General features: G+C 45.9%; 1 long non-coding RNA gene and 1 other non-coding gene across 21 annotated transcripts in view; both read right to left on the bottom strand.

Annotated features, from left to right (window-relative positions):
* Window positions 1-14605, bottom strand: part of LOC140071134 (uncharacterized) — a 56895-nt gene that overhangs the window by 27704 nt on the left and 14586 nt on the right. For 14 of the 20 annotated variants that reach the window (XR_011849052.1, XR_011849060.1, XR_011849054.1 and 11 more), the window contains one exon: window positions 13230-13271. This is a non-coding gene — a long non-coding RNA (uncharacterized lncRNA). Of the gene's footprint in view, window positions 1-5316; window positions 5541-5683; window positions 5811-6024; window positions 6048-6849; window positions 6890-12963; window positions 13068-13229; window positions 13272-14605 lie in introns of those variants that run through there. The other 6 variants (XR_011849058.1, XR_011849063.1, XR_011849056.1 and 3 more) reach the window with 6 other exon arrangements.
* Window positions 14191-14302, bottom strand: LOC140071462 (small nucleolar RNA SNORD22). The gene has a single exon (XR_011849157.1). It is a non-coding gene; the product is annotated as a small nucleolar RNA SNORD22 (small nucleolar RNA).

Below are 14605 nucleotides of genomic sequence, written 5' to 3'. Positions count from 1 at the left end.
GTGGGCGCGGTTTGGTCTGCGTCTGCGTCTGCAAACGCAACGTGTGACAGCGCCCTTAATAAAAAAAAAACAGATATGTTGTTTTCTGTTAGGGCGCGTTCACACATTGCGTTTTGACCTGCGTTTTCATTGCGTTTGAAACGCATATACAACAGCTGAGGAGGGGTGATTTGCCTAATTACATCACTGTTAACATTTCCGTTTACAAAACACATCGCAAACGCGATGTTAACGCATACGTTAACAACGAGTTAACACATGCGTTAACATTGCATTTACAAACGTAAACGGTAATGTAATTAGGCAAATCACCTCTCATCAGCTGTTGTATATGCATTTCAAACGCAATGGAAACGCGACCAAAACGCAACGTGTGAACGCGCCCTCAGTGTCAGGGCGCCGTTCACACGTTGCGTTTTGGTTGCGTTTTCATTGCGTTTGGAACGCATATACAACAGCTGATGTGAGGTAATTTGCCTAATTACATTACCGTTTACGTTTGTAAACGCAATGTTAACACATGCGTTAACAAAACGCATGCGTTAATGCTTTGTTAACGCATGCGTTAACATCGCGTTTACGATGCGTTTTGTTAACGCATGCGTTAACAGTGATGAAATTAGGCAAATCACCTCTCCTCAGCTGTTGTATATGCGTTTCAAACGCAATGAAAACGCAGGTCAAAACGCAACGTGTGAACGCGCCCTCAGTTTTTCGATTTTTATTATTTCATAGCCATCCGTTTTTCTTTCCCTGCAAATAATAGAAGGTCTAACGGAAGATGTAAAGAAGATACTAACAGACATTATTGTAAGTCTATTAAAAAACAATGGGGAAAAAAACTGATCCGTTTATCATTTGTAAGGGCGCGGTCACACGTTGCGTTTTCATTGCATTTTGAAACACATTACTACAGAGGATGAGAGGTGATTTGCCTAATTATATTACTGTTAACATTAATGTTTACAAAAAAGTAATGTTTATGTGATATTAATGCATGTGTATTAACAGTGTTAACTTGTGTTAACACTGCATTTAAATTGTGTTTTGTAAATGCAAATGTTAACCATAATGTAATTAGGCAAATCACCTCTCCTCAGCTGTAGTAATGTGTATGAAAACGCAACGTGTGACTGCACCTTTAAGCAAAAAAAATGCAACGTGGAAACTGGCCCTTATTGTCTCCTTCCTGACAACTATAGCGATGAATCTACATTCATTTGCATCACAGGTTTAACCCCACATTTTTTGAGCCTAAAATCTCTCTCACTTTTGTCAATTTGGCAAGAAACCCAGGAGGTGGCCTTTGTCTTCGACATTGAACCCGTCTCTTGGCTACGATGTAATTGTACAAGTCAGTGACCAGAAACTAGGACACTATAGCCATAGGTTTATATGCCACATATGGATCTGCCCTGCTGAATGCCCAGTTTTTGGCACAGGCTGCAGAATTACAAATAGACTTGAATTGAGTTTATACTTGCATTTATGTAATGTTTTAGGATCATTTGGACACCCAAGACCTTCTTATTAGGATTTTACATTGTTCCATCAGAAGAATCGGCAAATCACATCCTGCAGGAGCCGGTGCTGGCTGTGATGTCAAACCATTTTTTCAACCAATTATTACAACCCAAAAGGTTTGGGACTCTTGGAGCACTTGCAGTTGCCAACCCCTCGGAGAAATACAAGAGAAAATACATGAAGAACTGGCATCCGAGACATCTGCATCCAAGGGTTTGATCATTTCTTCTCCATAGCTGACCAGGGAACCCAGAGATGTGTCAATTCCTGTGCGGATTGTATGAAAAACAAATTGAATTAAGGGTGAGAAGTGCCCAGGGGTTGGGTTATGCCCTGAGGATAAGGATGTACAGTCCTGCTGATCAATTGATGCTCAAGTATTATACATCCCATTGATCCAGCCAATCTTATGGAAGGGCTGGAAATTTCAAAACACCCCACGGGTATCTCTAGCCCTCGACAATGAATGGGCGCACTATTAGTGCCATTTGTCAGAACAGACCATTCAACATCATCTGTGAGGATCCCAGCACCAATTAGGTATCCATTATCCTGTGGAAGAGTGATGAACTAATAAAATTTCCCATTAAATAAAGTCAAGTGTTACTCTGCAAGGTTGTAAGAAGGGATGAGCAAACCCAATGGCAAAGTTCAGGTCCAGCTCAACTCCCCCACACACAACCAGAACTGGCACAAATTGTGGGTGTTAACCACTTACACACCATGGTATATGCCAGTCCTCCCCAAAATTGCCTTTTAAACAGTTTAAGACAATTAGTGCCAGAACTTCTCAGATATTACTGGGGGGATGTGGTCCTAATATGGAACCCAAACAGGAGTTTTAGGTTCTGGTCCAGCGCAACACCAAATTAAGCAGGTCTGCTCATCCCTAGTTGTAAGCAGCACAGCAGGAATTGGGGTCATCATCCAATATTTGTGGTGTCTGCTTCAGTTGTCACATTACAGCCCAATGTGGATACAGCATGAGATGCCACTACATGTGCAGGCGGATGGCCACACCACACGTGGATTAGTGTTTAGCAGCAGATACTAGAAGAAAGGTTGTATTCAATTGCTTGCAGGAAGGCAAATCCAAACAATTTGTTTACCCACAAAGCAAGTTATCTAGAGATGAGCGAGCACTAAAATGCTCGGGTGCTCGTTACTCGAGCCGAACATTTCCAGATGCTCGAGTGCTCGTTTCGAGTAACGAGCCCCATTGAAGTCAATGGGAGACCCGAGCATTTTTCAAAGGGACCATGGTTCAGGAATAAAAATGTGTTATTTAATTGAAAAATAATGTCTTCTGATAATTTGCAAACATCTGCGATCTATTCTTCACTGTTCCGCGCGTATATTATCTCCCGACAAGTTAGCAGATGTAAAGAACAGTGAAGAATAGAATAAAAACATTGAACACAGTGAACACAGGATCATTTAAGATAAAAACACAGTGCAGAACACAGTGCAGAATAGATTACAGATGTTCGGCACATCTGCTTACTTGTCGGGAGATACGCGCGGAACGGCGCGAACAAAATAGCATGTGAAGAACAATATATATGTGTGTAAAGAACACATTGCAGATGTTTCCATACATCTGCAATGTCTTCTTCACACATATATATTGTTCTTCACATGCTATTTTGTTCGCGCCGTTCCGCGCGTATCTCCCGACAAGTAAGCAGACGTGCCGAACATCTGTAATCTATTCTGCACTGTGTTCTGCACTGTGTTTTTATCTTAAATGATCCTGTGTTCACTGTTTTTATCCTATTCTTCATTGTTCTTCACTGTGTTTTTTTTAATTAAATGCTCGATCTCGAGCAGGGGAAATACTCGTCCGAGCAACGAGCCGTCTCGAGTACCCTAATGCTCGACCGAGCATCAAGCTCGGACGAGCATGTTCGCTCATCTCTAAAGTTATCCCCTATCCACAGGCTATGGCCCAACTTGATTGGTGGGTCTCTGTGTTAGACCCCCACAGATAAGAACAGGGGGTCTGAAGACCTGACAGTTGCACCATACATGTCTATGGAGCTCACGAAAATTGCCTAGTGCTGCACTGTAACTGGGTGTAACAGGTACATCTGACCCATTCTCGTGATCTGTGGAGGATGCATGACTGACCTACTGATCAGCAAATTAGGCTCTAGCACTTGCTTTGTAGGACAACCCCTTTAAGGAAACTGGTAACATAGGAACATGAGAAGTAGCCCCACATTGATTTTAACATCAAATTGTTCTGATTTATGCAATAAGTGGCAAACAATCATATGGGCAGCACAAGATGAAGGGTCATCATGATGGTGCCATTCATAATGGCAGCATGGTTGTTTGGTGGTTAGAATTACAGCCTTGCAGCGCTGGGGACCTGGGTTCAAGTCCCAGGGTCAACTTCTGAAAATAGTTTTATCTTCTGCTTTTACATGGGTTTCCTCCCACACTAAAAAAAATATACTGGTATAGGGATTAGATTGTGAGCCCCATTGGAACAGATTTGGAAAGCTCTGTGTAGCGCTACATAATCTGTGTGCGCTATATGAATAAAGTTATTATCGAAGTTGCTTCCAGGAGACCATCAACAGGATGATAGAACAACTTAATACATATTGTAACCATAAGCTGTAGATTGTGATCCCAGAGAACCAACTATGTATCACCCTAAACTAGAATTACACAGAAATCACAAGTTTGATATTTGCTTTATTAGAACACAAGATTATTCTGTAAAGTTTCATACAAGCACAAAACATCCGGCATCTTCAGCTGATTTCAGCAAATTCTCCATTCGGATTCTGTGTCCCTCGGATATATGGACTCATCCAGGAAAGCTATGGCGGCACGGTGGCTGAGTGGGTAGCACTTCTGCCTTGCAACATTGGGGTCCTGGGTTCGAATCCACCTGAGTGAAGTTGGCCCCCCCCACCTTGTTCAAATCAAGCAAAATTGGTGTCAAACGTTTGTGCTATGTTTGTGCAGCAGAAATTTTCGTTTGTGCCGCTATCGTTTAAGATTTTAATGAAAGTTTCCAGAGGTCATCAGAGGTCAACCAGCCCCCCCACATTGCCCAAATGAAACAAAACTGGGACCGAACAATTCTGCTACGTTTGTGCTGCTCAAATTTTTGTTTGTGCTGCTTTTGTTTTGAATATATGAACAAAAAATTAAAGTTCAAGCAGCCCCCCCACATTAACCTAATCAAACAAAACTGGTGTCAAACGTTAGTGCAGCAAAAATTTTCATTTCTGCCGCTATCATTTTTAATATATTCATACTTTTTTGCAAAGGTCATTAGAGTTCATTTCTTCCAAAGTACAATGTGTTTGCTAGCTCCCCCTGGTGATCAAACCAGGGAAGTGTCTCTAGGTTTGTTTTTTACCAGTTCATCCTAAACACCTTGAACACCTGAACATACCTTAAAAATTATAGTGGCACAAACGAAAATTTTTGCTGCACAAACTAGCACTAATGTTTGACACCAGTTTTGTTTGATTCGGTTAATGGGGGGGGGGGGGGGGGCTGCTTGAACTTTTGAACTTTCATTTTTTGTTCGTATATTCAAAACAAAAGCAGCACAAACAAAAATTTGCGCAGCACAAACCAACACAAACGTAGCAGAATTGTTCAGTCCCAGTTTTGTTCGAGTTGGGCAATGTGGGGGGGGGGGGGCTGGTTGACCTCTGGAAACATTCATTAAAATCTCAAAAACGATAGCGGCACAAACAAAAATTTCTGCTGCACAAACCAGCACAAATGTAGCACAAACGTTTAACACCAATTTTGTTTGATTTGAACAAGGTGGGGGGGCCAACTTCACTCAGGTTTCGAATCCTACCCAGGTCAACATCTGCAAAGAGTTTGTATGTTCTCTCAGTGTTTGCGTGGGTTTCCTCCGAGTCCTCCGGTTTCCTCCCACACTCCAAAACATACTGTTAGGTTGTTTAGATTCTGAGCCCCATGGGGACAGGGACCTATTTGCCATGCTTTGTGCAGCGCTGCGTAATCTGTGTGCGCTATATAAATAAAGAATTAGAAAGAATTAGAAGCTACGGAGGAAACAAAGACCAAGTTATTCGATAGGGTCCAAAGTTCATAGAAAGCATAAAGATATCACTTATCTTTAACACTAATACTGTTTTATCGTGGCAAAACTCACCTAGGATCCGCTGATGACAGGCAGAGTCTCCATCGCTAAATTGTCTTGTCAGATTGAAGCCCAGTGACTTTCCATTCAACCAGAATCTATGGCAGTTTTGCTAGAGAAGACTGAATGTGGCCAGAATCTGAAAAACCCAATGGGACATTATTTTGCAACAATCCATAAGCAGTTATTGTAGCCCATTAAGATGTAGAAGCTCAGAATGGTACCAGTCATCAGGTCTCAGACTGGGGTGGTACAAGGAAGATCATCACAGCCCAGTATAATAGTGTTTTATCACCATTACTTATATTGTGCTAATAGTTTAGCCACTATACTATTCTAGAACAGACACTTACCTCAATGTTATCAGTCCTTTGGCCTGCAAAGAGGAGAGAACAAGCAATTAGACAGCTTAATGTTAGGCGTGTTCCTTATGGACATTAAGGGGATCTCTTCAGGATAGCGACGATCCTTGTCACGGCCAACACAAGTGCCAGCTCAGGGTATAGTGGATTATTCATCACTGGAGACCTTCAATCATTAACAGTACAGTGCTGAGTACAAGCCCCTTATTTGCCTACCAAAATTTGGCACTAATATATACACCCCATGTAATTATGGCTACTTCAGGGTAAAGCCAGTGAGAGTAGACATCCTATAGCAGCGATGGTGAAACTTTTGGAGACTGAATGCCAAAACTACCACCAAACCCACTTAAAGGCAAAGTGCCAACATGGCAATTTAAGCAGTAACATGTTGCTACCTGTTTTGTCATGGCTTTTAATTGTATTGGTGTCCTGAGGACAGCAATAGAGTTGAAAGAAGAAATTCGGATTATCATTGTAGCTTCTTTCCAGGGTGCCCTTAAGAATTGCAGGGCCAAGAGCATGGTATGGATGTGTATTTAAAATGGCACTGATCACAGCACATTCTGGGTGGCCAGGGACTACAGGAGTCCTGCCTGGAAACTGATCGGGCGATGGCCTGGGTGCCCACAGAGTGCTCCGAGTGCCACCTGTGCCATAGGTTCGCCACCACTGTCCTATAGCAATTTACACATAGGAAACCTGTTATACGAGAACTTCGCTAATGAGTATTCAAGGCTATGATTCCATGTTGTAATGTAATCTAAATTCACCCAAACATATCCCCTTTAATATTCATTTATAAGCCCTCCTTACCATAATGATGTTCTGGCCATGGCAGCAGTCACCTGTAACCCTGAAAGATGGAACCAGTCATTACCAGGGCAACATAACAGTAATTATAATGTACAATATCCTCCAAGCTGTCAGGATCCAGATTTCTCATCAATAATTTCAGACGAACGAGATTCACTGATCATCATGTCAGCTGGATGGGCGAGGTCTTGTTACACGACTACTTTACTCAGGTCATTGCACCCAAATATGAGAAGTTTGAAAAGCTTTTGTGTCTCTTATTATCAGCAATCTAAGGGCAAGAACCTATAGGCCCCGTTCAGACAATGCTTAAAGGACATCTACCATCAGGATCAAGGTTTGTAAACCAAGCGTGCTTACATACTGGTGTTCCCCCTCTGGAAAGATCCACTGAGCTTTTGTTTTTACAAAAATAGGCTATAAAAAGTCTATGCAAATGAGCCCAAGTGGGGCTCTGGGCTGAATAAAGGTTAATCAGCTCAAAGCACCACAGGCTCATTTGCCCAATTTAAACTTTTCATAACAAAGTTACAAAAGAAAAAAGCAGATGGTGCCAGAGGGAGCTCACAGCAGCGTGTGAGTGCACTTTGTTTACAAACCTTCATCCTGGTGGCAGATTTCTATAAGAAACTGCAGTCTCACTGTTTGAACCAAGACTTACCAGAAAGTTCAAAGAAACAGTTCTGTCAGCTCACCTGGGACGCAGTGGATTAGTGGAGAAGTGAACTCAAGCTCGAATATCGCCCGCTTCACAGGAGGCACTCAATCAAGGAAAGGGAGGAGGAACTCCGGCTCAAGAGTAAACTTCAATCCAGGTAGGTAAAATCGAAGAGACTTTTATTGAAGATATACAAACAACATGATAAAACGGATTGGCATGGGTAGCGGGAAGGGTCCCTGGAATGCCTACGCGTTTCGGATAAACTCTGTATCCTTATTCATGGCTGGAATAGACATGAATAAGGATACAGAGTTTATCCGAAACGCGTAGGCATTCCAGGGACCCTTCCCGCTACCCATGCCAATCCGTTTTATCATGTTGTTTGTATATCTTCAATAAAAGTCTCTTCGATTTTACCTACCTGGATTGAAGTTTAGAGATGAGCGAGCACTAAAATGCTCGGGTACTCGTTATTCGAGACGAACTTTTCCCGATGCTCGAGTGCTCGTCTCGAATAACGAGCCCCATTGAAGTCAATGGGAGACTCGAGCATTTTTCAAGGGGACCAAGGCTCTGTACAGGGAAGCTTGGCCAAACACCTGGGAACCTCAGAAAAGGATGGAAACACCACGGAAATGGACAGGAAACAGCAGGGGCAGCATGCATGGATGCCTCTGAGGCTGCTTAATCGCACCATTATGCCAAAATTATGGGCAACAGCATGGCCATGACAGAGTGACAGAATGAAGCTAGATAGCATCTAAAACATCCAATAATTGACCCTGACACTATAGGGGACGGCATGCAGAGGCAGCAGGCTAGAGAGTGTCATGGCGACATACCCTAAATGGACTCAGGCTTCAAACCAATGGGTGGCAGAGAGGAACCAAAGGAGGTGAGCAAGAAGCGCTCAAATAATATCGGTACATGATAAAAGTTTGCCAGTATATTTTGTGGATTACACAGCAGGGTGGCGACAAAGTTAACATGGAAGCCATGAAAACAACCCAAATTTGTGCCTGACACACCTCGTTTGATAAGGGGACGATGTATGGAGGCAGCTATATGGACGACTTTTGGAGGTAGCAATGGAGACAACGTGTGGAGGCTGCTATGGAGACAATTTAATTTGGATAGTGCCTGTATGTGGCAGTCCAAAAAAGTTTTCAAACCAGAGGAGCAGGTAGGTGGCCCTCCAGAAAAATGGAATAGATGGAGTGCCTGTATGTGGCACTCCCAAAAATTGTTTAAAACAGAGGACCGGGTAGGTGGCCCTCCAGAAAAATTAAATGCATAGAGTACTATAGCTAGAGCCAGTGGGCCCTGTCAAAAAATAGCCAGTTTCCTCTGCTTTAGTGTACAAAGAGGAGGAGAAGGAGGAAAATGAGGAGGAGGAGGAGTGCATAAATTATTCAGGTTGAGCTTCCTTCACCTGGTGGAGATTGGAAATTATGAGAAATCCAGGCTTTATTCATCTTAATAAGCGTCAGTCGACAGGCGTGTACGCTTATCGGTGATGATGCCACCAGCTGCACTGAAAACCCGCTCGGACAACACGCTAGCGGCAGGGCAGGCAAGAACCTCCAAGGCGTACAGCGCCAGTTCGTGCCACATGTCCAGCTTTGAAACCCAGTAGCTGTAGGGAGCTGTGTGATCATTTAGGACGATGGTATGGTCAGCTACGTACTCCCTCACCATCTTTCTGCAAAGATCAGCCCTACTCTGCCGAGACTGGGGACAGGTGACAGTGTCTTGCTGGGGTGACATAAAGCTGGCAAAAGCCTTGTAAAGCGTACCCTTGCCAGTGCTGGACAAGCTGCCTGCTCGCCTACTCTCCCTCGCTACTTGTCCCGCAGAACTACGCACTCTGCCGCTAGCGCTGTCAGAAGGGAAATACTGTTTCAGCTTGTGCACCAGGGCCTGCTGGTATTCATGCATTCTCACACTCCTTTCCTCTCCAGGGATGAGAGTGGAAAGATTTTGCTTGTACCGTGGGTCCAGGAGAGTGAATACCCAGTAATCGGTGCTGGAATAAATTCTTTGAACGCGAGGGTCACGGGATAGGCAGCCTAGCATGAAATCTGCCATATGCGCCAGAGTCCCAACGCGCAAGAATTCACTCCCCTCACTGGCCTGACTGTCCATTTCCTCCTCCTCCTCCAACTCCTCTTCTTCTGCCCATACACGCTGAACAGTGAAGGTCTGAGCAATGCTCCCCTCTTCTGTCTCGCCAACATTCTCCTCCTCTTCCTCCTCATCCTCCTCCACCTCCACCTCCTCCGATATGCGCTGAGAAACAGACCTAAGGGTGCTTTGGCTATCAACAAGGGAATCTTCTTCCCCCGTCTCTTGTGACGAGCGCAAAGCTTCCGACTTCATGCTGATCAGAGAGTTTTTCAACAGGCCAAGCAGCGGGATGGTGAGGCTGATGATGGCGGCATCGCCACTGACCATCTGTGTTGACTCCTCAAAGTTACTCAGCACCTGACAGATATCAGACATCCACTCCTCATTGTAGACTTGAGGAAGCTGACTGACCTGACTACCAGTTCTGGTGGAAGTTGACATCTGGCAGTCTACAATCGCTCGGCGCTGCTGGTAAACTCTGGATAACATGGTCAGTGTTGAATTCCACCTCGTGGGCACGTCGCACAACAGTCGGTGAGCGGGCAGTTGGAGGCGGCGCTGCGCTGCCCTGAAATGCGCACAGATGCGGCGCACCTTCGTGAGCAAATCTGACAGATTGGGGTATGTCTTGAGGAAACGCTGAACTATCAGATTTAACACATGGGCCAGGCATGGCACATGTGTCAGTCTGCCGAGTTGCAGAGCCGCCACCAGGTTACGGCCGTTGTCACACACAACCATGCCTGGCTTCAGGTTCAGCGGTGCCAGCCACAGATCAGTCTGCGCCGTGATGCCCTGTAATAGCTCTTGGGCGGTGTGCCTTTTATCGCCTAGGCTCAGCAGTTTGAGCACCGCCTGCTGTCGCTTAGCGACGGCACTGCTGCTGTGCCTAGAGCTAGCGACTGATGGCGCCATGCCCACGGATGGTAGTTCGGAGGAGGAGGTGGAGGAGGGGTGGGAGGAGGAGGAGGCATAGTAGGCCTTTGAGACCTGGACCGAGGTAGGCCCCGCAATCCTCGGTGTCAGCAGTATATGACCAGCCCCAGGGTCAGACTCGGTCCCAGCCTCCACCAAGTTAACCCAATGTGCCGTCAGCGATATATAGTGGCCCTGCCCGGCAGCACTCATCCACGTGTCCGTGGTCAGGTGGACCTTGTCAGAAACGGCGTTGGTCAGGGCACGGATGATGTTGTCTGACACGTGCTGGTGCAGGGCTGGGACGGCACATCGGGAAAAGTAGTGGCGGCTGGGGACCAAATACCGAGGGGCGGCCGCCGCCATGAGGTTGCGAAAGGCCTCGGTCTCTACTAGCCTATAGGGCAGCATCTCCAGGCTAAGCAATCTGGAGATGTGGACATTGAGGGCTTGGGCGTGCGGGTGGGTTGCACTATATTTTCTTTTCCGCTCCAGCGTCTGGGGTATGGAGAGCTGAACGCTGGTGGATGCTGTGGAGGATCGTGGAGGCGACAATGGGGTTTTTGTGCCAGGGTCCTGGGCAGGGGGCTGACTAGCAGCTGACACAGGGGAAGGAGCAGTGGTGTGCACGACCGGAGGTGAACGGGCTTGGTGCCACTGAGTGGGGTGTTTAGCATTCATATGCCTGCGCATACTGGTGGTAGTTAAGCTAGTAGTGGTGGAACCCCTGCTGATCCTGGTTTGGCAAAGGTTGCACACCACAGTCCGTCGGTCATCCGGTGTTTCCTTAAAGAACCTCCAGACTTCTGAAAATCTAGCCCTCGCCACGGGAGCTTCACTACGTGACACATTTGGCGCTGATGCACCAGCTCTGGCCCTGCCTCTCCGTCTGGCCCCACCACTGCCTCTTCCAACCTGTTCTGGTCGAGGACTCTCCTCCGTCTCAGAAGCACTGTGTTCACCCGGCCTCTCAACCCAGCTTGGGTCTGTCACCTCATCATCCTCCGATCCCTCAGTCTGCTCCCCCCTCGGACTTCCTGCCCTGACAACAACTTCCCCACTGTCTGACAACCGTGTCTCCTCATCGTCGGACACCTCTTTACACACTTCTTCCACTACGTCAAGAAGGTCATCATCACCCACAGACTGCGACTGGTGGAAAACCTGGGCATCGGAAAATTGCTCAGCAGCAACCGGACAAGTGGTTTGGGACTGTGGAAAGGGTCCAGAAAACAGTTCCTCAGAGTATGCCGGTTCAAATGCCAAATTTTCCTGGGAGGGGGCAGACTGGGGGGGAGGAGGCTGAGGTGCAGGAGCTGGAGGAGTGCCGATTTCGGTGACATGGGTGGACTGCGTGGAAGACTGACTGGTGGACAAATTGCTCGAAGCATTGTCGGCAATCCACGACATCACCTGTTCGCACTGTTCTGGCCTCAACAGTGCTCTACCACGAGTCCCAGTAACTTCAGACATGAACCTAGGGAGTGTAGCTCTGCGGCGTTCCCCTGCTCCCTCATAAGCAGGTGGTGTCTCACCCCGCCCAGGACCACGGCCTCTGACCCCTGCAGTAGTTGGACGCCCACGTCCCCGCCCTCGTCCTCTACCCCTAGCCCTCGGGTTAAACATTTTGAAAATGAAAGTTATAACTTTAATTTTTTTTTTACTTTTTTTGTGGTGTTTTTTAGTTTTTAAAACCAAACGATGCTATCCTATTGCTATGGCTATTTTCTAGCCAAGTATGAAAGCACACTGCTATGCCAGATGAGATGACGCTGAGTTATGAAAAAATAAACGTAAAATAAAAAGAAACTGCCAGACTGTGCCTAATTGAAATCAAACCCCTAATAAATTGTCCCACTTTGGTGTTTGAGGTGGATATGTGCGTCACTAAGAGCTAAACACAACGGTAGCAAGTCCCCCTGCAAATTCCTCACAATATGGTACTAGCTGCACTACTAGTGCCAGCAAGCCCAGCCACAAGCAAACAAAAAAAAAGGAAAATATAACGCTATTGTAGGCCTAAGAAGGGCTGTTGGGTTCTTGTTGAATCACTCCTGCCTAACACTATTCTAATAGAACAGCCTAACGCTTTCCCTGACCAGCAGCAGCTCTCTCCCTAGCGGCATCCAGACACAGAATGATCCGAGCAGCGCAGGCAGGGGCTAGTCTATCCCAGGGTCACCTGATCTGGCCAGCCAACCACTGCTATCAACGTGTAAGGGTACCACGTCATGCTGGGTGGAGTGCAGAGTCTCCTGGCTTGTGATTGGCTCTGTTTCTGGCCGCCAAAAAGCAAAACGGCGGGAGCTGCCATTTTCTCGAGCAGGCGAAGTATTCGTCCTAGCAACGAGCAGTTTCGAGTACGCTAATGCTCGAACGAGCATCAAGCTCGGACGAGTATGTTCGCTCACCTCTATTGAAGTTTACTCTTGAGCCGGAGTTCCTCCTCCCTTACCAGTAAGTTAGGCCACGTAGAGATGTAATCTTCATTCTGCATTACTTTTGGATCCACCTGCTGCAGAGACTATGGTCAGATTTATACTGCATACAGCAAAGGCTTCAGAGAACAGATGCTGCTCAGTTGTTCATACATTTTCATTGTTCATCAAGTTCTATTGTTCTAGTTATTTTCATCATCACAGCCCTATAGTCTACAGGACACTATATAGTTACATACCTGCAATACTGTGCCTATATAGTGCCATGTTCTCCAGTAAGCCTGCAAGGAAAGGCAAGAGGTTAGAGTTACACATTTTATCTTCAGATTCTATTTAACTAGCTGACATTTTACAGAATTTTCTGAAGGGCTTAACAATACAGTCATTGACTTTAATAAATTATAACGGTAGCCAATTTTCACTAAGGACAGATTGCAGAAGGCCATCACACCTGCAGTGCAAAAAAAAAAAACACACAAGAGTGGGGGAGTGATGAGCTGTACAGGAGCACAAAGGTAGGGGCTGGGAGCTGAGCAGTGAGTAACAGACAAGTCACATATTTGAAATGCATCAAAGCCCAACCCCTATGACTACCCCAGAATTCTGTCAGGGTGAAAGGCAAGTTATAACACTTATATTATAATGCAAATGCTTAAAGGACACCTGTCATCAGGTCTGTCACTACTATCTTTTAGAGCAGCTCACGAGTATCCCAGCTTTTATCTAGATATTTCATACATCATAAAATCATCTATTCTTTATTATGCAAATGAGCCTGGTCACATGGTGGAGCGTGGCCACCAGCAAGCACATGTAGCAGCCATCACATGGAGCAGCTGTCAGTCAAGCACTGGGGGTGTGGCTGTACCTCCCACTCATGAATAAGCTGGACGGCTTGAATATGCTAATGACTCATTGGACATTTCACAGGTCATTTGCATACAGCTTTAGGACCTCATTGCTTAGGTTTACAGGCATGTAGAGGGACAAAGGGATAGGGACAATGATTTCTAATGGCAGTTTATGAAAATATATTTAGTTTAGGGGGGGTTATTTTGCCTGATGGGTTCTCTTTAAAGGCAGAGGCTTTTTTTGCACTGCAGGTGAGGGACTTCTGCAACTGGTCTTTATTTGAAAATAAGGTCCCTGGTGACAGGTTCCCTTTAAGCTGTGAATCAGAGGGGCATTAAAGCAAACTCCAACCCTCAGACTGGCATCCTTCCTCTCCTCCTGAGGTAACCAGAGAGTTCAACCTTTTCAGGCTCTGGCACCGTACATGAGGTCGGATGGGTGAAGGTTTCATCATTTGGGTAGGAAACCAGTCAAACCCAATTCACCCATTAGACTGAACAAACCTGTAACTGGAGATGTCCACTGCAGATCTTTATGTTCAACATCTAATAAGAGTATGTATTCGAAATTTGGCTCAATAATTAGTGTCACGGCGAGGACACTGCCGCCTCGTCACGTGACTTGGGGTGCAACTGTATGAGTTAATTTAGCCTACTCAAACTTGCACTCACCTTTTACTCAGGACACAAATTGAGCATAAATAACACCTGATACAGCTCCAGCACCCCCCCCCCCCCCCCCGCTACCACCACTTATTGCATTT

This window comes from Engystomops pustulosus, chromosome 7 (assembly GCF_040894005.1).
Source record: "Engystomops pustulosus chromosome 7, aEngPut4.maternal, whole genome shotgun sequence".
Lineage (NCBI taxonomy): Eukaryota > Metazoa > Chordata > Amphibia > Anura > Leptodactylidae > Engystomops > Engystomops pustulosus.
This window is presented reverse-complemented; position numbering and strand designations above follow the sequence as displayed.